This window comes from Ascaphus truei, chromosome 3, assembly GCF_040206685.1.
Source record: "Ascaphus truei isolate aAscTru1 chromosome 3, aAscTru1.hap1, whole genome shotgun sequence".
Taxonomy (NCBI): Eukaryota; Metazoa; Chordata; class Amphibia; order Anura; family Ascaphidae; genus Ascaphus; species Ascaphus truei.
The window spans coordinates 241,098,851-241,124,382 of record NC_134485.1 but is presented as its reverse complement, the minus strand read 5'-3'; the positions used below and the strand labels follow the sequence as shown (position 1 = coordinate 241,124,382).

Sequence of the window (25,532 nt, the reverse complement as noted above, 5' to 3'; positions counted from 1 at the left end):
AGGCCTCTCAGAAGCTCTGTGCAGTGGTTGATCCACTGGCTCCCCAACTCGCTGTACGGGTACTTGGGAGACTTCCATATTAAGATGCTGTGGACAGAGATGAGGTGTCCTGTGGGGGATTGGCCATGCTGCTGAAGGTGCTTGCGTGCAGAACTTTGGGGGCATCTTCTGAGCCGGTGAATATATTGTAGGGATCTAGGAACAGAGCACAAGATTGCTTGTCTGGGAAGATCTGAGTTGAAACTCCACGTCATAAGTATTATAGTTGACACCTACCAGACTGACACAGTAACCAGGCCCAATAGTACCTTCAGCTTGTGACCCCTTACAAGGCCTCATGTCATTTCTTTGGTTAGCCGTGGTGACTAGAACTCTATTGGAGTACCCATCGACCTCTAATCACATTGTGCAATTCTAACCACCCTTTTATCTTATCCCACAAAATGGGTAAGAATAAGATTGAAAGGCATTTTAAATCCACCAAAGACTTTCTTAAGGATAAACCAACTAGCAACTCAAGCACCCTTAGTTAGCCTGACTCCGAAATGAATGACCCAGAGGGCTCGCAATAAGGCATAGACGCTGGAGATGCAAAATCTTAGTGTAACCTTCCCTGCCTGGCTCTTAGGGAGTTTACACCAGTGTCTGGGTTACGGCTACTCAGGAGGCATTACCTTGTACAGGGTGCGGTAATCTCTTCAAAAAAGGTCATAGGTTCAATTAGAGACCTAAGACAGTACTTCTAAAATTGTAGATTTAATATAACAAAGTGTACAGGGCTTGTTAAAAATGTTTACAAAAACATACAATATATAAATGCAGAGAGTTAAAAAAAAAAAAAGGGAATTAAAACAGAAAGATTATACATTACTAATGAATATTACTATGCACCTGCTTTTATACGGGCCATTACCCTTGTCAGGGGCGTCAGATGCTCCTTCCAGTTAAGGTTAAATACTGCAATATCATCTTGATAGGCTACATCACTCCCCTCTTGGCCCTCTAAAAGATGATTTACTAAGCGTTGTAAGGTAGCAGGGGCATTTTTCATCCCAAACCTGGAACTCATATAACACAAATGGAATAATAAAAGTTGAACGATCCAGGGGTGTGCTCACATGATGTCGAGGTGCATGGACGCTTGCTGAAGCAGCTCCGTGGACTCTGTTTCTGAAATAGAAGAAATAACTATCCAGAAGGCAACAATTCTCTTCTAAAAGCACCATAAGACCTGTGGGACACCATAGAGATGCCTCCGAAGGGCAAAAAGGCCCCTCTCAGGAGCGCTCACAATTTTTTCAAAAGGGAAGCTTAAGGTCGGAAGAGCCTGGAAATGGTTAAGTGCCGCTTCCGGCCTGCACACATGTTTTCTGACTCTAAGGGGAAATGGTGTGAGATACTGGTGGGGTTTCCCCTTCAGACTTGTGGGCAGTAAGGATGGGAAGCAGGTCTCCCTGAAATATCTGGAGGAGGCGGGTGCTTTTATGGGTGCCCTGTGCTTGGGACCAATAAAGAAAGCAGCAGAGCAGGAGTCTGCCATAGGAGACCCTGCCCCCCACTGAAAAATCGGCGAATGGGATGAAACTGCAGAGTGCAATGCCTCAGAGGGAGCTTTAAGATACTCAAGCGAATTGGTAGACCCAATCATAGTAAAGCTACGGCGATCGGAGGAAGACTGTCTGTTGCATGTATATAAAAGTACTGAGCAGTGTCAGTCACTGTTAGGCTGCGCTTATAGTGCCAGCGACAGCGACGTGACCAACGCGTCAAAACAAATGCATGGTCGCCGTCGTCTGCGCTTATAGTGCATGCGACGGCGACAAAGCGACGGAGCGACAGTGCTTACAAAAATCTGGTAGTCACTGATATTTGATTTTTTCGGCAACGGTCTCCCCTTGTGGCCAATCAGGAGCTTCTCCATCCCTCTGCCCTCCCCCTTTTCTGACATCACTGGCCTTGTAGCCAGCGACATCACCTAAAATTGAAATTCAAGCTGGTAAGGGATAACTCCCAAATGGGTGCTCTAATGCCTGACAAGATGGCTGTGGAATATAAATGCAAATAGAATCCCCTAATAGGGTTTGGTGACGGAACAGATAAAAACACCCTTAATATTCCCAGTATAGCAGTGCGTCTTCTAGCCTATTATATGTGTGGTGTCAGTAACCCTTAGGCATCAAATACATACAAAACGGAGCTCCATTGATTGGGAACAACAACCGCTGACCTTAACCGTCTTGGACATCAGTCTTCCCACGGTGATCCCTCTCGACTGTCCCGTGGCTCTGTTGTATAAGGAGGTGATATAGCTCAGCACCACACTGGCTGGGGAAAAACAACACACTGCTTAATTTCTTCTGTAGCATATACTCATACCGCAGGAACTTGCTTTGCTCCAGTGTGTGTTGGGAGGGGCTCCTGTTCTAATGCGTGCTTCCGTCCCGGAGGGGACGTAGATGCAGAAAAATAGCGGAATGAGCACAGCTGATAGAGAAGGTGGAGGCAATTATATTGAAAAATCATTTATTTGGGCATAATAGCCAAAGAGAGATATCGCAATAGTGTGATATTGTAGGGATAATATATTGCACAAAGTAACAAATAAGAAGAAATCCCACATATTTTTTAACATTATCAAATGTGAGTGCAATTGTTTACTTGTTACTTTGTGCAATATATTATCCCTACAATATCATACTATAGCGATATCTCTCTTCTTCTTATTTATGACTGTTATCTGATGCGAACAAGTGGCTTACAACAGAGAGTGTATTACAACACAAACTCCTACCGAGGGACACACAAAAGGGCTCCCATCAGAGAGAGATGAATCCCTGATATGCTATATTACATCCGAAGAATATTGTGAGTGAGACCAACACTGAATGAATAGATTGGAATATTTATATCACAGACTACACTATTATTGGTTTTGTCTCCCCCCTTTTTTTCTTTATATATATCACTCATCCACCAAGCGCTCCCCCCTTACCTGGAAGAAGAAAACTCAGGAATCCCCCCAGATTCCTGAGGACATGAGGAACACAGACCACCGGATAAAATCCTCCCTAGAAAGCAGTTTGCAGCTCACCGCCAAATCTCTTTGCTTCAGCACAGACAAGAACAGTAAGACCGGGCAGGGAATTGAATTACATTCAAAGGCCCCCGGTATGTGCTCAAGAACCCCAGAACCAAGGGGGGTTCGGTGTATCTCCCGCCAGGTATAAGGTGGCGAGAGTTATATGTTTTTAAGTTAAAGTGTATCATATGGCAAGGTTTCTCTATATAAGTGGAAAAGAAAATGGTTTCAATAGTCCCCAATGTTTATATTTTTATTAAAGTAATGTTCAGAGGAAGTAATTCAGTATGGCTAAAAATCCATTTGCATGGGAGACACAGTGGCTACTCCACCCTCTAAGCTTCAAAGGCAATCCAGGATATGGAGGTGTTAAACCTTTTGTTAGCAAGGAGGGGGAAAGGAAGAACCACCCTGGCAAGTTGTCCCTCTTCCCAGACTTTAAGGCACTGAGCTGGCAGGGGGTCTAGCATGACAAGTGGGTAAAAGATGGCGTTTGTCGCACATGCCCAGTTGCTAGGCTGAAGCTCCCAGTGCCAGGCTACACAGGACTGGCAAGCAGGTGAGTGGCTCAGCCTGGTTGCTAGGGAGATCTCTCAGGCGTTTTGATTGGGCTGCAGGTTTTCTGGGAATGAACCCCAGAGGTATTAAAAATCCTGACAGCTCAGTTTAGAGAGAGTCATCATGCTGTAACAGATTCACCTAAGAGTCATCATGCTGTAACAGATTCACCTGAGAGTCATCATGCTGTAAGAGTTTCATACAATCTAAGGATTCATGCAAGAAACATCTAAGTTTCAAGGTTGTAAAGTTTCATCACAAAAGAAGCAGCTCCAGCGGAGTAAACAGCAGTGGCAAGTTACGTTGCTGACCGAGGACTGTTTCAGGCTCTTTTTGCGAGCAACTCCTGGGAAATTGCTCCTAGAGACTTTGTTTTGGCAACATTTCATTTTGGGAACTTTTTATTTCGTTTGACCCAGTTCCAGTAAGTGAAATTTTCATTGTAATTGTAAATCAAGCTGTGTATGTTCATTCTGTAAATAAATCACAATTTATTTTATCTTTTGCTTTGTTAAATCAAAGGATCCGGGTATTTTGGTGTTAAAACCTCTGGTCCACCGTGACTCCGACTGCTGGGTGGCTTGGTGACCGATTGCCTGGGTGGGTGGGTGACTGAGTGACTGGGTGGGTTAGTGAGTTGAGTGACTGGGTGGGTGACTGAGTGACTGGGTGAGTGACTGGGTGGGTGACTGAGTGACTGGGTGGGTGACTGAGTGACTGGGTGGTTTGGTGACTTGGTGTGTGACTGAGTGGGTGACTGAGTGACATGGTGGGTCGACTGGGTGGTTGAGTGAGTTACTGGGTGGGTGAGTGAGTGACTGGGTGGGTGAGTGACTGGGTGGGTGGGTGAGTGGGGGGGGTCTCAGAAGGTAGGCTGCTGGGTGGGTGTGGTAGACATGGGGGGGGCCAGAATGGTGGCTAATTCTGCAGCTGCTGCCCGGGGCAGGAGTCGGGCGCGGGGGAAGCTGGGTTGGCACACGTGGGGGAAGCTGAATTGGTGCGCGCAGGAGGACATGGGTTGGCGCACGCGGGGGGAACTGGGTTGGCACGCGCGGGCGCGCAAAGGCGCTTCTCCTTTGTCCCACATTGGGGGCGGGGTGGAGCGGTGGGGGGGGATGAGTGTGCCAACAGGCAGCAGGCCAGACACCCTGCTCAGACCTCAGCTCTGCGTATGGGGAATCGCCGGCATTTAAAAAAATAAATAAAATGGACACGCAGGGGGCCCGGGCGGCCGGGCCACCTGACTCACGGGGCCAGGGACGCCAACCCTGGCAGACCCCCCCTGTTGGCGGCCATGCCCCCCCGGCTATCCACCAGCTGTGGACCTCCCTCACTGACTGTTCCACTCCGAGCGCCCGGGTATTTTGTTTTCCATAAATGTCCCACTCCGAGCTTCTGAAGCTAGAGTGTGCTGGGCCTTTCTCTCATGCTGGTGTGTGGCGGAAGACAAGCCTCTGAGCCAGTTTGCTTCTGCTGCGCGCCAACATCAGAGAAGCCTGACACGCAGGGTCACAGACAAATTTCCTGGTGCCCAGGACTACAGTTCTGACTCCCGAGCCCCTTCTATTTCCCTCCCTCTTCCTATGAATTTCTCTCTCCTCCATCTCACCTCTCACTCTCTCCATTAATTACCCCACTCACTCAATCCCTTGCCTCACATGTATTTCTCTCCCCTGCGTCTCACTCTTACTCCCTCTTTTCCCCACTCTCCCCCCGTCAATTACCCCACTCAATCCCCCTCCTCAGACTCATTCTCTCCCCCACACACAATTCCCTGCACAAAATATTCCAAAAAACCCTACCCCCAATGCAAAAACTTCCCACACCCAAATACACACCAAACAAAATCCACCCCCCAAATATATATAGCTCCCCACCCCCCAAATATATACAAACCCCCCAAATACATACAAAAAACCCCACCTCCCAATACATATACCCCCAAACATAGATAAAAAAACAAATACATGTAAAAAAGTCTCCCAGTGCTTATTAAAAAAAAGCACATAATGCTCAAATAACCCCCCCAGTGCTCATATAAAAAAAGCCCCCAATGCATCTAAATAAAAATGCCCAGTACATATTAAAATAATCACCCAGTACATATTAATAAAAAAAACAAAAAAACAATACATATTAAACAAAATGCTTACTTTGATGATGGTCAGGCCAGGAGGGAGGCCCGCAGCTGGGTACAGCCAGGGTCCAGCAGCAATGAGGGAACCGGCAGCTGGGCCTGGCGAGAGGTAGGGCCCAACTTGTAGCGCCGGCCGCACCACCCACAGCTAACGGGTCCTGGACAGTTGTTTCGGTTCTCTCCCCCCTATTGGTGGCCTGACAACCAGCTATCCAACTGACTTATTTACTTCGCTGCAGAGCACTAAAATTGAGCAAAAACAGACAAAAAGATTCCCTCATGAATGCACTCAGATCGATATAGTGGAAATAGTGAGGTATAATTAAAACCAATTTAATGAATAATAAAAATATATTTGTACAGAGGGGTGTGGCAAGAAGGTCCAAGACCACCCGCTAATGACATACCAAAGGAAACTTCCACATAAAGTCAATAGGGAAGGGGACCTAAGGAAACACTAAATATAGCCAAACGGTATATAGGCTGGAGCATGTGAAGATTAATTCCAACAGAATAAGTACCTGCATGCAGTAAAGCAGTACTATTATCTAAAAAAACGGCAGAGTAATAGGATAATCTCTATCGGTACTAAGTCTAGAGGAATATAATTAAATAGTACAAAGTAAATACCAGAAAATGGCAAATCTACAGTACAGAACTAGTGTCAAATATTGGTGTAAATGTATAACCAAGTGTAGTCACAACACAAGCACACATTGGTGAATAATAGTCACCTACAAGAGGCTATAACTGGATACGGTCTTTGAACCCTGCAGAGCACTAAAATTTAGCACTAGCGCCACAAAAACCATCACACTACCCCTCAATTACGCTGCCACCACCAGGATTCATTTAATAAAAATACACTTTAGGAGTCCTCAGTCCCTCTTATATTAAAAAAATATCTAATGAACATAAAAAAATTATTAGGAAAACAAGACCCAAAACGTGGTTTATCACTTAAAAAAAAGTAACATGTACAATTATAGCCCAAAGACAGTACGTATCACATTTTAGATGTAATATAACAAAAAGAAGATGACAAAAACATACAATATACAAATGTAGACAATTTTGTAAAATAAAAGGGAATAAAAAAAATCAGAAAGCGTCGAGGAGCCTAGGAATATTTGTTGGTAATGTATAGACATTACCAACAAATATTACTAGGCTCCTCAAGAGGCTTTCTGATTTTTTATTCCCTTTTTATTTTAATAAAAGACATTATAAAAAAATGTATAGACATTACCAAAAAATATTTCAGTACTAGGTTCCGCAAAAGGTTATCGTAGGGAATATGAAAATTCATGAGTTAGAGATATAACCCTCCTCTAGATGAATTCTTATTTATGCATTCAAAATCCCTCTGTATAAACCCCAAATTTGAGAGTGAACCTTTTTTGAGGGTGTTTTATCTCCTACTCAATCTTTCCTTGACATTTGTATGTCTGATGTCACTGGGAGAGAATAATTTTTAATACCAAATCAATTTGAGAGTATAAAATACCCCATAACTCTCTCCCTGTAACCCCTGCGATAATGCATCCTTGTACTCGGCTGGTTTTGACGCCTCTTTTTGCTAGTCTCGCTTCTAATTCTGAGAGGGAAACAAATTAATCGGATATTTGTAAAATTAATCATCCCCTCATAATTGTTGTCATTACACCCGAGTACTTCTGCTCGTTACAGATTTATATTTTTTATTAGCGTGGGTTGGATCAAATATGACTTATCATACATATTGTGAATCAGTAATCCATAGTCGGTGGTGTCCTTTCTGTCCCCCTGTGAGACCTGCTGGTGAGGGAGGATGTCAGGGTTTTACGATGTCCTTTGAAGCTTGGTCTGGCAGATCTATGGTATATCTGTACACTGTCACAAGTCACTTCAATGTAAATTGTTTTATTGCCCCTTCCCCGTGGAATTCATCTGGTACCCATCAGGAAACAGAAAGAATCCTTCTTTAAAAAAAAAAAGAAGAAGAAATTTAACCCATTGGTTGCTGTACTGCTCACACAATGTAACCCTTTCATGACTCTGGCTTGCCCTAGTTCTAAATTCTATTACTCAGCAGCCTCCGCAGATTATTCCACACTATCAAATACTCATTATACGGAGTTGGAGGAAATTATTACCGGGATTAGCCGCCCAACTGCAATATATATTTTTTAATGATGTATGGGATAATTTTGATCTTTGATAAATCAATTACTGTTTTTTGCATTTGTTTGCAGCTTGGAAGCTTTGATAGATAATCCTACATATGATTTTTGATGCACCATAACTTCTGAAGAATACACATGGGAAAGTGAGAACAAGCACTACATTATACTCAGAAGCTGTCTCGTTTATTTCTGTTGGTGACAGCAATAATCCCAAAATGTTGGAAGGAAATCAATACATCAGTCAGAAAAATATGTAGGAATTTAGTGAAGTTTAAACCCAAATGTATGAGTGAGTTTTTATTTAGCATAATTGAATCCCAATTGCAACATTTGTTTAAAGAAAAATCCTTTGCTTCCAGATGGAGCGTATAATGAGAAGATTAAATGACAACATGCAGGAATCAGAGTTTTACTCTTCAAGATGATAATAGATAAGGTAGATTTCAATGAGAATTATATCCAGTGGAGAGAGGGAGAGAGGGAGAGTGGGAGAGTGGGAGAGTGGGAGAGAGGGAGAGAGGGAGAGAGGGAGAGAGGGAGAGAGGGAGAGAGGGAGAGAGGGAGAGAGGGAGAGAGGGAGAGAGGGAGAGAATTCTGTCCTCTAGTCCCAACAGAATCCCATCCTCTGGTATCCTACCTGACATTTCAGTGACCATGCAATAGTGTACTGTGTAAGGAAAATCAGACCACCAACATCCAACCCTAACGTTCTACTCACTAAAATATTTAGAAACTGATGTGGGTTAAAGTTTCTGGCTGATCTTACTAACTACCCTTAGTACAGAATCAATTTAATACCTGACCGCGATTCTGCACTTGATTATTTCCAAACAGAGTTCTTAAAACTTTGTGATGCCCACGCTCCACTACGCAGAATAAGAGAACTACATAAGTAGCGCTCTACCATTTTAGGGATGCCTTGTGGAAAAGACACAAAGTATCTGGCACTACCAAGGATCTAAATAGCTACAGATGCAATGGTCGGTTCTGCCCCAGCGTCTGAGGAAAATCCACAAGAATCTCGCAAACACTCTGCAGCACAGTCCATAGACGCTGTAATGGCCCATCGGATTAACACAGCGGGGGCCCTGCATTTGAATGGGACTCACAGCTCGGTAGGATTAACACAGCATGAGTCCCATTCAAATGCAGGGACCCCCACTGTGTTAATCCAATGGGCCATTACAGCGTCTATGGACTATACCAAGTATTTCCCCGACAGGTTCATAGAATGCCTTAGAATCTGGGCCAAAAGCGACAGTTTCATCTGTTCAGATACCTGCGGAATATGTGCACAAGGCAAACAAGACTAGTAAAAGCCCAATATTACTCTGAAAATCTTTACCAAAATACATCAAATCCAGAAAACTTCTGGAAGGTCATCAACAATATATTCCAGCCTTCTAGCCATCAACCTCCATCTAATATTTAAAAAAAGGATGATACTACTCTGACAAATCCCACTGACATAGCAAATGCATTCAATGAATACTTTGTGGGGTGCACTACTTTCCTACTATGAAAGCGCAACCCAAACTACAAACATGAAGCGCAATGTGTGAGAACCCCCAAATCCCCACCCTCTTCCAACAGTGCTCACAATTTTCAATTTGTCCCAGTATCTGAAGAGGAGATTACAGAAGTGCTCCTCAAAATAAAACTAAGCAGCCAATGTGGACCCGATCTACTGCAATCAAAGTTCCTTCGACTCCATGCCCCAGTCATGCTGTTTGCTTCCCTAATCAACTCTCTTGTCTACAAGCCATATCCCAAAAGACCTGGAAAACTGCCAGAGTTGTCCCAATCTTCAAAATTGGAAACTAACTACAGGCCAATCTCTCTTCTCCCAATACCATCCAAAGTCATGGAAAAATGTGTTTACTCCCAAATAAGTTATTACTATACCAAGACAAATTTCCTTAGCCAACTTTAATCTGGCTTTCGCCCCAAAACATTCCATGGTAACTAGCCTCCTAAAAGTTTGCAATGAGATCCCGTATGGAATGGAACTGGGGCAATTTACTGATGCAATATTCCTAGATTTTGCAAATGCTTTTGTTACTGTTGATCATGTTATCTTGTTAAACAAACTTCAGTGCTCTGGAATAGGGGAACAAGCTTTAAACTGGTTTCACTCTTACCTATCAGGTAGATCTCAACATGTATCTATCTCAAACTCTAACTCCAGCCCCTTGGATGTCACCTGTGGGGTCCCGCAAGGTTATGTTTTCGGTCCCTACTCTTTTCAATCTTCATTAATGATCTACCTACAGTTTGTAATGGAGCTTCAATGCACATGTATGCGGATAACACAATCTTATATGCACACACCCTAGCCTCTCTGACCTTAGACACGTATTTCAATCTGATTTTTCAAGACTTGAAAACTGGATTTCCCAAACAAACTGTTTTTAAACACGAACTAGACTTTAAAAAAGGTATTTGGGAACAAGGCTACATTTCTAAAGCTACCAATGGAGCTACAGATCAGAAGCAACTAACACCATCCTAGCCCCTGACACTAGTTTCAAATATCTCGGCATATGGTTTGACTCCCATTTAACATTTGGGTTGCACATTGATACCCTGACATCTAAAACCTATGCCAAACTAGTTGTACTTTAAAGGAACAAATCCTCACTCCAAAGCCTGCTGGTGAGAAAACGCATCACACAACAGATGCTAATGCCAATTATAGTCTATGGTTACATCGCATATGGTATAACTCAATATGCCACTTCATCTTACAATGTAACTACAACACACATCACTGCGAAATGCGCAAAGAATTGGTCATCATTTGAGTCTAGACATAAAGTACATTTTTCTTGTCTTGTCTTCAAATACTTTCTGGGCAAGCTACCAACCTATCTGAACAAGCTCCTCACCCCTACCATATGCAGCACTTATAATCTGAGATCTGACTCAAAAAGACTGTTCACGGTTTCAATCTAGTTTGTAACTGTTACATACGTCTATGGCAGGACGGCCTCACGGTGTGGTCAGTAAGAGTCCCAAACAGTGGGTAAGGCTTTTAACTTCAGTGGTTTTATTTTCCACAGTCAAATAAACATTAGGCACACCGTCCCTTTAAGACAAACACAAAACATAAAAAGAACATCTACTCCACAGTAGGGAGGCTAACTATGCAGTAAAAGCCATCTGCAAGTTGGCCAACTAAACCGGTTACCAACTTTAAATAACAGATTCTTATATATAGAAAGAAGAACAATGTCTTATCTTGTTTCGTGGGGACTCCTTTCCTTGGAGAACATTCAGGCAATCTTTCAGGATCCACAGCCTGGTCAGCACAACACTGATGGATGAGAGAACCCACCTACTACTAGCAGTAGCCTCCTTATCAAGCTGCCTGACAGCTCTGTTAATTCAGCCCCGATTGCTCAGGTACCTCTAACTGGGTAAACATCTGACTGCCGGTTTCAGCAGTCACAGGTATGTTTCCCAGGCATATTCATCAGCAAGTGACCCTTGAAGAGTCACCCTGTCACAACACCTATAACATATTTATGTATCTTGAACTGTTCTTGAAATGTCTTTAAATAAAACGTATAAACCTGTTCATTTAATGTAACCATGAATTTTTATCATAACTCTATGTCCAGGACATACTTGAAAACGAGAGGTATTTCTTAATGTATTATTTCCTGGTATTTTTTTTTTTTATAAATAAACATTGTTGCTAAAATTGCCTGCTTTCATTTCAAGCCAACCCCAGAATTGCCTTGGTACATGTATATAGACCACCAAGTATTTAACAACCTGTTATTCTGTGATTGTTGTTATATTATACGGCAAGGCTCTGCAACCAGTTCTCCAAAGGGGCCAGATCAGAAAACATTTATCAGTAGAAGGGTCACAAGTTTATTATAATGAATAATATAAAGTTCAATACCTTTAAACATTTGAAAATGATAATGTTTCAACATGTTGCAAGCATTTATAACATCTGTACTGTACTTACAATGCTTGTACTTACAAGTGAGCCTTATTGTAACAGATTGCACTCTGTTCATTTCATACTAGTTGCTTGGGCAGCTGAAGGCCACATCAAGGTCCTTTGCGAGCCACGTTTGGCCTACGAGCTGCCAGTTGAAGTAATCTAGTATAGGCTTTAACTATTATTGTGCCCTAGTGCAGTCCTGAGAACAGCACAGGACCTGGCACCATCAGGGGGTTCTTGTGCCCTTCCCAGAGTGGCTGTGGATGTGATCTGCTCAGAGCAGGAAACAGAGGGATCCAAAGCACTGTAATGAAAGTGTTGAACAGATTATGCAGGAAGAGTAAAAACTATTTTTTTTGTTCTATTAATACGTTTACAAGAAAATAAAGTTCAACATGCAGTTCTGTTCATATTTATGTTTAAGCATGACAAAAAGCAATATATATAATGATATATATGATATATATATATATATATATCGTAATATATTCATTTTGTACCAACCATACGTTAACAGGATGCATACCTTGTAGTGAAATATTGTGATTAACGCAATCATTACTTACAGTAAAACATGCCCTAACAGAGGAAATAGTTCAGATCACATCAATATCAACATTTTGGCAGGTTACAAGTTTTGCTACTTGGATGCTTTTATTTAGTTAATGCTCAAATTGTTTAGATTAAAGGCAAACAATTTATGTTATTGGTCAAGGTGGCTGTTTCAGTGCTGCAGCAGTCAACTGAATAGCACAGGTGGTATTAATAATATATTGGGCAGAAGGCCATCATATTATATGTAATCATTTCTAGTTATTGTTTGTAAAACGAGATGGGTAGATTACAAACGCACACATATTTTGTGGCAGAAGTATCTGGCACAAATTAGTGAAAAATGCACAGTTAATCTCCGAGTCAGCGTATGATATTAACAGCTTTATACAAATGCACATCCCTGAAGTAAGAAAGAGAGATGGTATTTGTAAATGAATCATTGCTTTTCAAAGTCTGTACCCCCCAGTGGAGCCGTGTCCTGCGCTTGCAACAATCTGTCCTGTGGCTTCTCTGTATCGCTTTTTATTACAGGGATTATGGAATGTCCACTATTAAATCTAGAATGCAAACGCAGTCACATTTCCATGGAATGCACCTCGCTGTGACCATCAGGGGAACAAGGCTGAAATTCCGCAGTAAATGAATAGGAAGAAAGAAGGCAGTTTCTTCATGAATTGTCATATGCTTCAGGAGACAGTATTCATTATTTACAGCATGGACCATAAAGTATATACACATCACGCTGCATCCACACACCTACCCGGGTCCGATAAGGAAGGCAGTGAACTTACCTCCCGGGATCGCTGGTGTTTCTGTTTGCAGTCGTTTGCTGCTGCTCTCAAAAGTTGGCAGCCGTTTGCTGCTGTCAGCGTCCCCAGCTGTAGGCTGCTAGAATCAATCCTTGCTTCCGGGAAAGAGCATGAAGCGTAAACAAAAAGAGGAAAATGCAGAGCAAAAGTAGCACGGGAACCCGGATCGTTAGAAAAATAGGAAAATGTTATTGGATCATGCACATAGAATAAAAGAGTCCAAAAGGACTAAGAAGACCTCCCATGCGTTTTGCACCAGTATGGTGCTTTCTCAAGGAGTACTGAGATTGAGTTAGAGGTTACATTATATACTGTACCTCCTTCTCGTGACATCAAAATTAAAAAACGACAACAAATCAAGGTACTAAGTAATGATATCATGTTACGTTCAAATAACACACTTGAAACCAGAGACATACATTGTAAATTGTATTACCTATATCCTCAATGAACACATGGTACATAATATGATGTCATGATTTGAAGGAACCCTTTAATAAACCATTTGTATAAACCTCTTAAATCAATTTTGTAAAGAGCTATTGAAAAAGAAAAAGATCATTAAATAACATCCTGAAAATAGATTGATAGAAAATACTTCAAATCCCATGCAGTGTTTAATCCCTTGGGTATTAACGTTTCCAGTGTAAAAATCCAGAAAGCGTCCCTGCCATACAGATAGTTAATCCTATCCCCACCACGAGGTGTTAGTTGGACATGTTCTATGGCTACACATCTAAGGCCAGGTCCCCACTGGCTACTGGGACAATGGGGCCGGGCCCGCTGCGAGGGGGGGCCGCCGCGTGTCAAAGTATTGAGGATCTGAAGCACAATAGTCATGGTTAATATTCCTATTTTTGTTCCTTTTTTCTAGATTTAAAGATGGATCAGATGCAATCAGTTCCTTCTTCTCTCTAGATCAGTGCTGCCCAACTTCAGTCCTCAAGAGCAGGTCAGGTTTTCAGAATATCCCTGCTGCAGCACAGGTGGCTCTTTGACTGAGCCACTGATTGAGCCACCTGTGCTGAAGTTGGGATTTCCTTTAAACCTGACCAGTTGAGGGGGGAGGCGGGGTCTTGAGGACTGGAGTTGAGCACTGCTGCTGTAGATAGTGCCTGCTCAAAAGCTTATAGTAATGTGCGCATATCATACCCTCTATCAAGGAATCTCTGGGGAAGATCCATGGATCTAATGTCTTCAATTGTTGAACAATTATGAGTAAGACGTAAAAAACGGTTCTCTAGGAATACCCCTAAACAGTGCAAGCGCATGGCAACGGTCTGCATGTAATAAAGAGTTCCTAGGATTCTCCTTCCTATAAATGTCGGTGTGAACCGTTTTGTCAAGATCTACATAAAGATATAAATCAAAAAATTGGATACGATGGAGATGATATTGATGGGGAAAACGTCACTGATATGGATTTCTAGTCAAAAATAAAAACAATTCTAATAAGGCCTTCTATCTCCAAACACGTGGGACATCTCCCATCAACCCATGGATAGGTTGGCGTAGGAATGTGGCAAAAACCGTCCCCATAGCTGTCCCACAAGTTTGGTGATAAATAGCGACATCAAAAAAAATTAATTGTGAGTAAAAAGTTAATACAATCAAGAATAACGATGATCTGAACAGGTGAAGCTGATGAGGAAGTCTCAAAAAAATATCTTGCAGCGATTGCATGCTGATGTGCTATAATGGTATATAAAGAAGTGACATCCAATGTTACCCAAATATAATTGGACTCCCAGTAAAATCATAAATAAGTGATAAAACATGTGAAGTGTCAAGTAGAAAGGAGAGCAATGCGGCATCTATGGGTGGTAGAAAGTGATCAAAGTAAACGGTTACCACCATTATGGTAATGAAGGGTTTAATTCTTCCCGCAGCCTTCCTGATAGGCCTAACCACCCACCCTGGGCCAAGTACCCCCTTCACCCACCCCCTCTACCCCAATAAACCAGGTACTCAGGCTTAACCCCTTCCTTGACAGTGGCTAGCCGCTAAGTTATTGAAACTGTTCTAATGTTAATTTTAATAACAGAGTATTGAATCAGGGGTCTCCTGAGCTGAACCACATTCATTTTAGCCTCGGGGACCCCCAGCTTGCTGAGATACAGTGCTGGTATCTCCCTGCATTGTTTAAATCTCCCGTGTCATATGACCGGGACATTTAAACGCACAGGAGATACGGACACCCTTGTAACACGGGAAGCAGGGGGTCCTCAAGGCTGAAATCAATGGGGTTCAGCTCAGGAGACCCCCTGCTTCAATATTCTGTCCTTAAAATTAACATTACAGTGCGACTGCCTGTAAGAGCTGTGCAGTGAGATCCAGCTCTCTCCGTGCAGCTCTACCAGGGTGCAGGTTAAGCAAAGACAAGTAGTGTCATAAGTATTGGGGGGAAATAAACACACAAAGAAGTGCGATGTTGATTTTTTTTACCGCACTATAAAAAACTTATGATTTTTCTTAGTGAATACTGTTTTGACACACAACTTGTACGGTAACAACATGCAAACCTGCTCGGCAATGCACTGAACGTCTCGAACGTATCGAAGTTTAGTGAATAGGCCCCATTGGGTCTATCTGGAGGATTCAAAAGTGATTTGTGAATCTCTGGTAAATGGTGTATTGGGATTCTTATGGAAAAAAAGATGATGAAGGGGTCAGGGGCCCTTGAAACATTGCTCTAGTTTGCACATGTTAGTGTGTATCTGCTGATTTACCTTTCCTTGTGTGTTCTTATATATTTTTTTGCATTGCTGCTGATTTTTGATAAATGAAAGAAAACATTTTGTGAGACCAAAAGAAACACATGAGTTTGTCATTTTCCCTTATTTATTTTTTGAGTGCTGATCCAATATGTTTTTTTTTTTTAGTTGTATGCGTCCCACGGTACCAGATTCTAACACCTCTATCTAAGTAATATATAACAGGGGGAGGGGAAGTTCATTCCTTTTTTTTATTTACGGGATTCTTATTGTACAACAATTGGAACTCAGTATTGGATATGAACTGCAACTCAATCCCTTCTTCCAATAATTCAAGTAGTTCACACAGATATTTACTGGTGGAGTCAGATACAAGTCTATTGTATGAGGAAACGTCCTGCAGTTGTCTCGGGAATTCATTAATTACTTCCCAATCCAACAAATACAGGTGTAGCCCGATTTACCTTCTCCTGGAGCATGACAAAGCAATCTATTTGCCACGGCACAGTGAGTTAGGCCCTGCAGGCTTGTAGTAGCGGGCTTACCGTTTCTCATACTGTAGGTTGCCACATGCAGTTGCGGTACTACAGAAAAAAAGTCAGACTACAAGCTGGATTTAGGGAATGAAACACAAAAGCGCACCGAGGGTCAAGATTTAATTAAAACATGTTAGTAGTAGTAACAATAAAAACTTACATATAAGGTTAAGTACATCCAGTATTAAGGTGCAGAGGAAACAGTCCTCGTGGTGTCCTGGGCATAAAGAGATGGTGCAGAGGCATACAAGGTAGACCCGCGCGCTGGGCTGCCTGGCTCAGCACCACGTTGTTCTTACTTCCGGGTTGCGGCTTCTCGCAGGACCCGTGAATAGTAGCCAGCCTCAAACACCGGTTCCCCAGAGAAACTCACTGCGGCGTGCCGAAGGGTCTCTGGTTGTTGATGGGAATGGGAATCTTGACCCTCGGTGCGCTTTTGTGTTTCATTCCCTGCTGTTGCCCGCGTTTGGAGCCATCCTGCGACGGGACCTGTGGAGGAGGGGTGCCTTCACATCACATCAGCTGCAAGAGGGAAGAGTTGATCCACTACGAGATCCTGTTAGGAAGCAAGAGCGCGGTTTGACTTTCTCATCTACAAGCTGGATTTACTCTGCCTCTGGTCATCGACTCTTCATGTACTTGGGAAAATATAAGATGTATTTATGGCGTTAATGACAAATTAATGCGACATGCGTCAAGTTCATGTTGCGTCTTTTTGTGTTAAAATTTTATGGTAAATGGCATCATACTAACTTAGTCTTACGTGTCACTCCTTCAGCCTAAAAACATTAACGATCAAGTAAATGGTCCGTAACAATCATTATTACGATTTACTGACTGGACCATGAAGTGTATTGTTAGTTTGACCAGGTAATGGCAAGCATCATTGGGGGAGGGTTACAAAGCTCTGATACTCTGCTTAGTGAATCCTGCCCATTATTTTTTGATTTCCATTTTTTTAAAAACTTTTCTATACTTTTTGATATGAAAACAATCGGATTCCCTTCTAGGACCTATCTAGTTCCAAATACAGACCTGCATTGCAGCAATGGGCCTGGGCATTCACTCTGTCATTTGATGTGTGGGGTCTACAGTAGAATTTACAGCTACACATATACATAATAGCTGCATATAACCACTCCCTATAAATAGCATATTTTCATGATTTCATTCTTGACATTTCTGGCATTATTATGTTGCAACAATAATCCTATGAGTTTAAGGTTTTACATATTTGCAGATGTTAGGCATTTTACAAGTAGACATAGATTTTATGTAGTGTATTAAGATTTGTGGAAGTGGATTTAATAAACTCCTGTTTCAGGAAAAAACATCTTCAAGCATTAACCAAAAGTAGTCTTAAATCCCTCTTTATTTGTTTGAATTGATGAATAAACATTATTCTGGCCAGTGGTCAGGGAACAGAGGCTGAAATGTGTATATGATATCAAGATGTTCATATTTATTTTTGATTTGGCTGAACTTCTTTGTTTTGCGAATATCAAGGATCTAACTTGACAATATTTCATCAGCTTAAATAAATTAGCCCCTTGGAAAGCAGCACGTTAATGAGACCGTGCAGCTGGCTGTAGTAGCAATAAGCCAGGAACAAGGTCAATACACATGAAATACTGATAGAGAGCCTTAATAAAAGAGTTCAGCTTCATATATTTTCATACAGCTGTAACGGGTATTCCCCCCCCCCCAATCGCAGATATATTGTGGGTACAAGGAACATACAGTGTTACCAGGGGTGTGGTGCGTTACCTGTTGGCTCACAGGAGGGCTGAGCTTCCGCCACGGGGAACCTGGGGCAATTATGATACTATGAGTAACCACTTACTCGGTGCAGCGCCTCCACCTGCGATGGCTCCCACCAGAGGGGGAGTAGTTCCTTGCAGGACAAATACAATAATCACATACACTGTACGTATATAATAACCAATGTCTTTTACTGACATGCAAAGCAAACAGGTGATATCAATACCACCATAACAGGTGTCCCTCTCTAGAGGAGACACTAACGGCGTCGCGCAGGACGCTTCCCCAACACCAGGTGATCCCACCCAGTGTCCATAGAAACTCCACCCAATGTCCCGCACTCTTGAAGAGAGAGGCAATGGGTGACTGCGCAGTCACTATTATACTAAGGGCCCGTTGGTGCACTTGTGTATTTGATAGTATCTGCCGAGCACTCCGGTGCTCGGAGCCGCAACAGCTTCGCAAAGGATCAGTTGTTCTGAGATCCCGTCTGATCCGGTCCGATTAATCCTTGCTTGGGGTCCCCCAGGGGCGATCCCACCCTGGAGATAGTTTCTGGTCTCTGGGTACCGACTTGAGCCCAAGTCGTCTCTCGTGGAGCGCAGCAGCCGCTGTGTCCCTGTATATCCCTGGCACTACGTGACACGGTCCCTAACCTAGGGCCAGTCCCTGTAGAACCACAAGCTGGGGAATGAGAACCTACCTGGGACCTAAGGGGTTAATGGCCTATCCCGTCCCCCTAGCTCTTCCCGGTCCTGACTCCAACTAACTATTAACACTCGCCGCGCTTGTAATAACGCGCTACAACTTACTCGCTACCTGCAGCTAACGTACTGCACTAACACTGTGCCTGCCTGTCAGACCTCACGGCACTGACAGCCGTGACCCTGACAAGACAGCACACTAACACTAAGGGCAGCATCCCTATCTTGTGCCGTCCCTACTCAATTACCCACTAATCTGGTGGGGATTTGGGGCCTACCTGGGGTGTGGGTACCTATCTGGGTGCAGGAGCTGCACTCGCTCCCCGCACCCTTCCTTCCCTCACAGCTCCCTGGCTCCAACTGACAAGCGTGGGTCCAGCGCGGGAAATGTATCCTTTCTGCTGCTTGGTTCTCCTCTAGCCCTATTGGCTCCCTGGCATCACGTGGTGCGCGCAGAGGCTCCTGGGACTCGTAGTCTCTACCTGGAGCCTTCCCTGGTAGGCTAGGGCTTCGCGATCTTTCCCTCCACTGTCCTGCACCTGCGCAAGCTATCTGGGGCTGCCTCAACCTTTCCTGGGCTGTTCCTATGCTCGCGCGACTTCCCCCTAGCTCTAGGACCCTACCTACGCATGCGCGATCACTGCGCTTGCGCGAGTCCCTCTCTAATTGCGGCGCCCTCACCGCCCGGCTCCGAGAGCGCCAGGATCCCTGTGACGCGCATGCGGCCTTGGCAACCGGCCACACGCGTCCCCGGCAACCCCCGAGCCGGGACCTGACCGCCCTCACCTCTGCGATCGCCTGGCGGAGCCGCCATTGGACTCGGCGGCACCCGCGATCGGCAGCTAGGTGAGGGGGGTGCTGACAGGCTGGGGAGACCTAGCTACACAGCTCTTGCTTGTCTTACACATTTGTGCTAGTTCTTAAAACGTACTACTTTTATTTCTGTTTAATATTTATTTTCGACTGGCTCGATAAAGTTGCACGAATCCAAGGGAAATCTGATTGCCGTCAATTGAAGTCATGAAGCATTTTATTATGCTAGTGGTAAATGTTTGCTCACTGCTGTGTAAAGTGGTACCCAGTGAGAAATATGTCTGAGAACAGTTGATCGTGATCGTGACTGCTACTAGTACTTACCGCGAGCTCGTTTAAGCTTCTTTTCTTCTGCAGTATGCATTACCGCTAAAAACTATACTTGTGATCATAGTGTGATCATATACACTGCGGCTATTAAGTCATCTTTGTGGCCTCCTTAAGTCTGTACAAACAACAAAGCCCCACATAACAATCAGGGATTCTGGCTGAAATTCTTGTACCTGCTTATTTACACCTGAGCAAGTAGAATATGTTTTTATTATTGTAACTAAACTAGAAATATCATCCCTTCTGTACACGCCATGTGTTTCATCTGCAATTACATTACAGTATCCTCTTTGTGTTTCAACACACATTTACAGAACCCCCAGGGATCAAGGGATTAATAACTGTACATACAAGTCTCTCAAATGAGTATCATTGTCAACCACACACTAGTTTACATGGACATGGCTGCCCAGTTGTCTCTCCTTTCTGGATGCTTCATTATACCCAACTCCTCATTGATCTGTTCCAGATCCTAACATGATCTGTAGGGGTGTGCCCTGTTGGCATCTGTCATGCCTACTTATCTGTGACAGTTTTACATCAAGAGATCTGGAAGAGGACAATTTCTTTATTTTCAATTTGATCAGAGATTATATAATAATGAATAACTTGCTCCCAGTAACAGCCACATGTATGTTACCAATGGCATAATATTTAGTATAACCTCCCGGTCGTGCACATATGCATTGTAATAGGCATTTTTTGGAACATTGAGGGTGAAATAGATTATCTGCTACCTGTCACAGTAGTGTCATGTCAATTACTGCACTATGAGGATTGATTATGATCACGGCTCACTGACTTGTATGTGATACTTCTAAGGGTTGTACATAACTAATGAGATGCATAAATCCATATTGGCCTGCAATGACAAGGAAATAACTGCCCTTTAGCTAACCTTTAGAATCAGGTCCTAATGAACTTTAACAACCAACTTTGATGTTGCAAAACTACAGATAAGCCTCACCAACATGGTACCTGCAATAACTCATTTAGGTAACTGGAGCAAAATAAACTAAATACAGCATGTAGTGCCCTTAAGTATAGGTAACTGTCTCCAAATACTCATTAATTTGTCCAGGCACTCAAACACAATTCAGTGATCCAGTGAGCCACCTAATTAAGCCGGGAAATGTGAGGTGTGTGTTCTAGCCTCTCTTATAGAAAACACGGACTAGAAGAACAACACCCCCACTGCATACTCAATTCTTTACGCATGTTGCTAGTTAACCTCGCGGTTACCATAATGCATTTTTATACACATACAATTTAACATTTGTATGCTTGCATAACAATCATGTATTTCCTGTAAATTACCTTTTTTTTTAAGCAGATCCAAGTCAAACAAGCAAACAAAATAGAATCATAATAGGTAAAGAAAACATCTTGATTTAAAACACATCTGTGCAAGTAACGGACATATCATATGACCCACTGCATATTTTGTAAAGTTTCCCAAGAGTCTCTAAATTATATTTTCCAAAATGCAATTCTTGCTGTAAAATCAGATTTTAGCTGTTCAACTTGCTCTTATGCACCCTGTAACAGGGGACTTATCCCTGTTTAGTAATGTGCCTTTAATCCAGCAGTGTGGTGGTTAACCTCTGGTAGTTAATTACTAAACACCACCTGCCTGATTGAGATTGTTTACAAAAACCTGTCTGTTCAGACAGGAAGTGACTCTCTCCTTAGCTCTGACTGAGAGCTGACCTTTGGAGCTGACCGGTCTTGAGCTCTGCACAGCAGAGCTGATTTTCAAGACACAGGGAAAACTACTACACCTGAAGCTGAACCAGGAAGTGAGAAGATTTTCCCTCCAAGAAACAGGTAAGACTTTTATTCTTAAGAGACTGGTTATATCTGCTTATTTTCATGCTATATGTTTTGGGGCTGGGAGACCTGCTTAACGAATGGAGATGTGAACTAATTGCATAGTGTTTCACTAGAAATACTCCCAAGTGAATGGAAGCTTTGTTCCCCCCCCCCCCCCCTGTGTTTGGATAATTTCCTGATGAAAAGGAACAGGCACAATAAAGCCTTATTATAATTTCACATTATAAAGCCTCCTAATTGTGTACCTCTGTGAACGTCCGTCTACATTTGGTGTAAGAAGTGGGATAAGAGGTGTCTTTGTAGTTAAAAAGGACCGGAGTTTTTATGTGAAATTTTTTGTTATGCTTTTTGCCTACAAACAGTCTAAACAACTTGAAAAAAAAAAAAAAAAACCTCTCATGCAGCAGAGATCAGATTTAAAGGGACACACCACTGCACTGAAACTTACAAAAACACAGATGGACTCTTTGCCCCAATCCCAAGAGGAGAGAGACTGCTGAAGCAGGTAAACCTTTAATTACCTATCACAAAGTGTAATATGGTCATTGAAATAGGGATTTTGCCTTCTAGCCATAGTCAGGGTTCAAGAAGGGAGTCAGCCCTTAAAAGGGATAGGTGTTTGTTGTTTTCAAAAGTTTCGCTGAAGCAGTGAATACAGATGGTGACCCACGAGTGGTACTGATTTTGCAAATAAAGGTTGCCACACCGCATAGGGCTACCAGCTGTGAAAGGAGTATATGCAGAAAAGTGTGAAAATTGATAAAAAGACTGTGCTGAAGCAGGGGTATTTTTAGCAAACAAATGCTGAGTGTAAAATTGCCCTATAAAGGAAAAAGGTATTTCAAAGCCAATTGCTGAGTGTTGAGTCACCCTGCCGGGAATTAAAGAAATAGTCCACTGCAAAGAATGTTTTTCTGCAAGTAAAAATCTGCCTATATACTGTATATCTTGGGAGAAAACAGATACCCAAAGATGAGACTGAAAATTACTGAACTCAGGCAGAAAACCAAATTCTGTTGCTGAAGCGGAGGGATTGCACCTAGCAAGAAAATGGGTGTATAGCAAATAGACTTTTTTACCTAGCACTGCACATCTTGTATACCTGATAAAAGAAAATGCATGCACAGTACTGCTGATATTGAAAAATTACCCAAGAAAGAAAAGTCTACAGAGATGCCTGTGAGAGCTACGACCTCTACAAGCAAAATATGCCCATCTGTAGGACTACCACAATTGGGGGTTCTAGAAAATACAGTGGCAACAGCTGCAATAGCGCCTCCTGAGGTCAGGAAGAAAATTACACCTGATAACCTAAAAATGGAGGACAAGATGCAGCGTTCCTGTAATGAACCCTACCCCACGGAAGAGTGTCCCTTCCAGTCCAATAAAGAGGAAGACATCTCTTATGGGGAACCCGAACCGAGTCACACCCACAAAACACCCCAAGAATGGTGGGGGTGCCTGAACTCGGCACGAACAGAAAAGACCGCTCTCTTTGATGACGAATATGATCAGCAGGAGACAGAGCGGGAGCAGTGGATCACCGAATATTTCCGTCAGCTATTACAGTTGCAAGAAAAGCCGGGTGGATCCAGTGACGCTGCTAAAACTTCAAATGAAGATGGAGACCCCAGTATCCCTGAAGGGACGGTGTTATCCAAATCAAAAAGGAAGAAAAAGAAAAGCGGTTCTTCACTTACCGTGGAAGTAACAGACACGTCTGCAGATTCTGTGGAGAAAAAGGGGGACCGAGTTGCCCTACAGCCTAGAGAAATGGAGAATTCGTCCCACGGTTAACCGAATATCCAGAGGGCCCAAGGCAGAAGTCGGGTACCCCAAAGAAGTGTCTGTCCGGTGCCAACAGTGAGGAACCCTCAACCAACCATCCCAGGGAAGTGGAGCCGGAACCAGTGAGTGACGATCCCTAAACCAGCCCTGAAGACGCCCTGAAAATTGTCAGGCATGACTGTGATCTGCGCTGTGAAGAATTGGAAAGGGAGAGAAAAAATAATGCTGAGCTACAGAAGACTGTGCTCGCAATTTACTCTGTGGCCAAGACCGAATTGGAGGATCTCAAGACTGAGTAGATATTGCAAAGGCTACTATTTCCGCCATGGATGTAAAGCAGAGCCAATCTGACAAAATGGTGGCTACGCTAAAGCGGAAGTATGAGGAGGCACTGAAGCAGATGACAGTCTTCCAGCAAGAGGTTCACACTCTGCGCATAGAGTTGAATGCCTCACAACAGGAGGTCAACAGTGTCCGGATAGAAGTGGACGTATCTCAGAAAGAGGTTCAGACACTCCGCAGAGCACTGGATGCCTCACATCATGAGACCAACAGCTGCCGCACAGACCTGGAAGTTTCCAGAAAGGAACTACACAGTCTCACTGAGGAGCTGGACATTGCTAAAGAAACTATTGGTAATCTTGATACAGATCTCAAAGTCTCTCAGAAGGAGCTTCAGACCCTCAACCTAGAGAAGGAAGTCTCACGCCAGGAGATTGTCATTCTCAAAGCAGATGTGCGTAAATGGAAGGAGGACTGAAGAATACAGAGACTGAAAAAAGAGAAAATTCATGATTAAAACAGAAAACTTAAAACTGAAAGAAGAAAATTTTCAGTTGACAGAAGAAGTCAAGGAAAAGTTTGAAGCAGAGCACCGACTGCAGAACCAACTGCAAGGTCTGCATACACACATCCAGTATGCTTAGGAGAAGCAGCAAACGCTGCAGGAAGACAATCTGCAGGCTGCTAAAGAAATTCAAGTGCTGCAGGAACGTCTGATGACCCAGTATGTCCCCGCAAAGCAGCATGAGAAACTGAAGGCTACCCTGAGCATCACCAAAGCAACGCTAAAAGCCAAGCTTAGAACCCAGGTGACGAGGCACAAAAGGGAGCACAAGAAGGTCCAGAAACTGAAACAAGTAACTGTGGCCCAAGCAAAGAAGTTCATAGTGCTTCACAATGCAATAAAAATGTGGAGGCAAGCTCAGAGAAAGCAAAGCATGCAGATAAATTCCCTGAGAAGAGACTTGCAAGACGCACTCAAAAAACAGGGATCTCTCGCGGATGAGATTACAGTCCTACAAGGACAAGTATTGACCCTGACTAAGCGTCAGTATCCCACAGCCTCAAAAACCCATGAAGACAAGGGTACAGTGAGAGCTGGGAATACCGCTCATCTAAAAGACAAGGTTGCAAAATTTGAACCACCTAAACAAGCACTAGCAAAACCTTCAGCCACCCAGCAGGCAACAAAAGAAGGTACACGTGCTGAATTAAAACCAGAAGAATCCTTAGCTGAGGAAGCTGAAAAGATGGGACATTATCTGGAAGTGGGTGTGGAATTGAAACTTAATCTAAAAGGGGCTGTTTTTAAACGCTCTGCAACTGCTGCCATGCAGTATGCCTACAATGGGACAAGCACCCGACGCAAGGGAAATCTCATGACCGCGCACGCAGAAAAGAGACTGTACTTGGAGAAAGTCCTCCTCGAGCGACTGAGGGGTGCTGATCTCAAACACCTTCAGGAGGAGACACGAATAAACTGGAGAAAGGGCTCCTATCCCAACGG

The 25,532-nt window shown here is 43.2% G+C and overlaps 1 protein-coding gene and 1 long non-coding RNA gene across 6 annotated transcripts in view; one reads left to right on the top strand and one right to left on the bottom strand.

Moving 5' to 3' along the window:
- The window catches only part of FHL2 (four and a half LIM domains 2), an 81,685-nt gene that overhangs the window by 40,181 nt on the left and 15,972 nt on the right, over positions 1–25,532 (top strand). The window lies entirely within an intron of this gene.
- On the bottom strand, positions 617–13,458 carry LOC142489514 (uncharacterized). 3 transcript variants are annotated; one of them, XR_012799878.1, is made up of 5 exons: positions 13,247–13,458; positions 11,922–12,204; positions 5,791–6,017; positions 2,228–2,325; positions 617–1,170 (listed from the first exon to the last, which is right to left on the bottom strand). It is a non-coding gene; the product is annotated as an uncharacterized LOC142489514 (long non-coding RNA). The 3 variants fall into 3 exon arrangements; XR_012799876.1 differs by lacking the exon at positions 617–1,170 and having other exon boundaries at positions 1,309–2,325; positions 13,247–13,456; XR_012799877.1 differs by lacking the exon at positions 617–1,170 and having other exon boundaries at positions 1,309–2,325; positions 11,937–12,204; positions 13,247–13,455.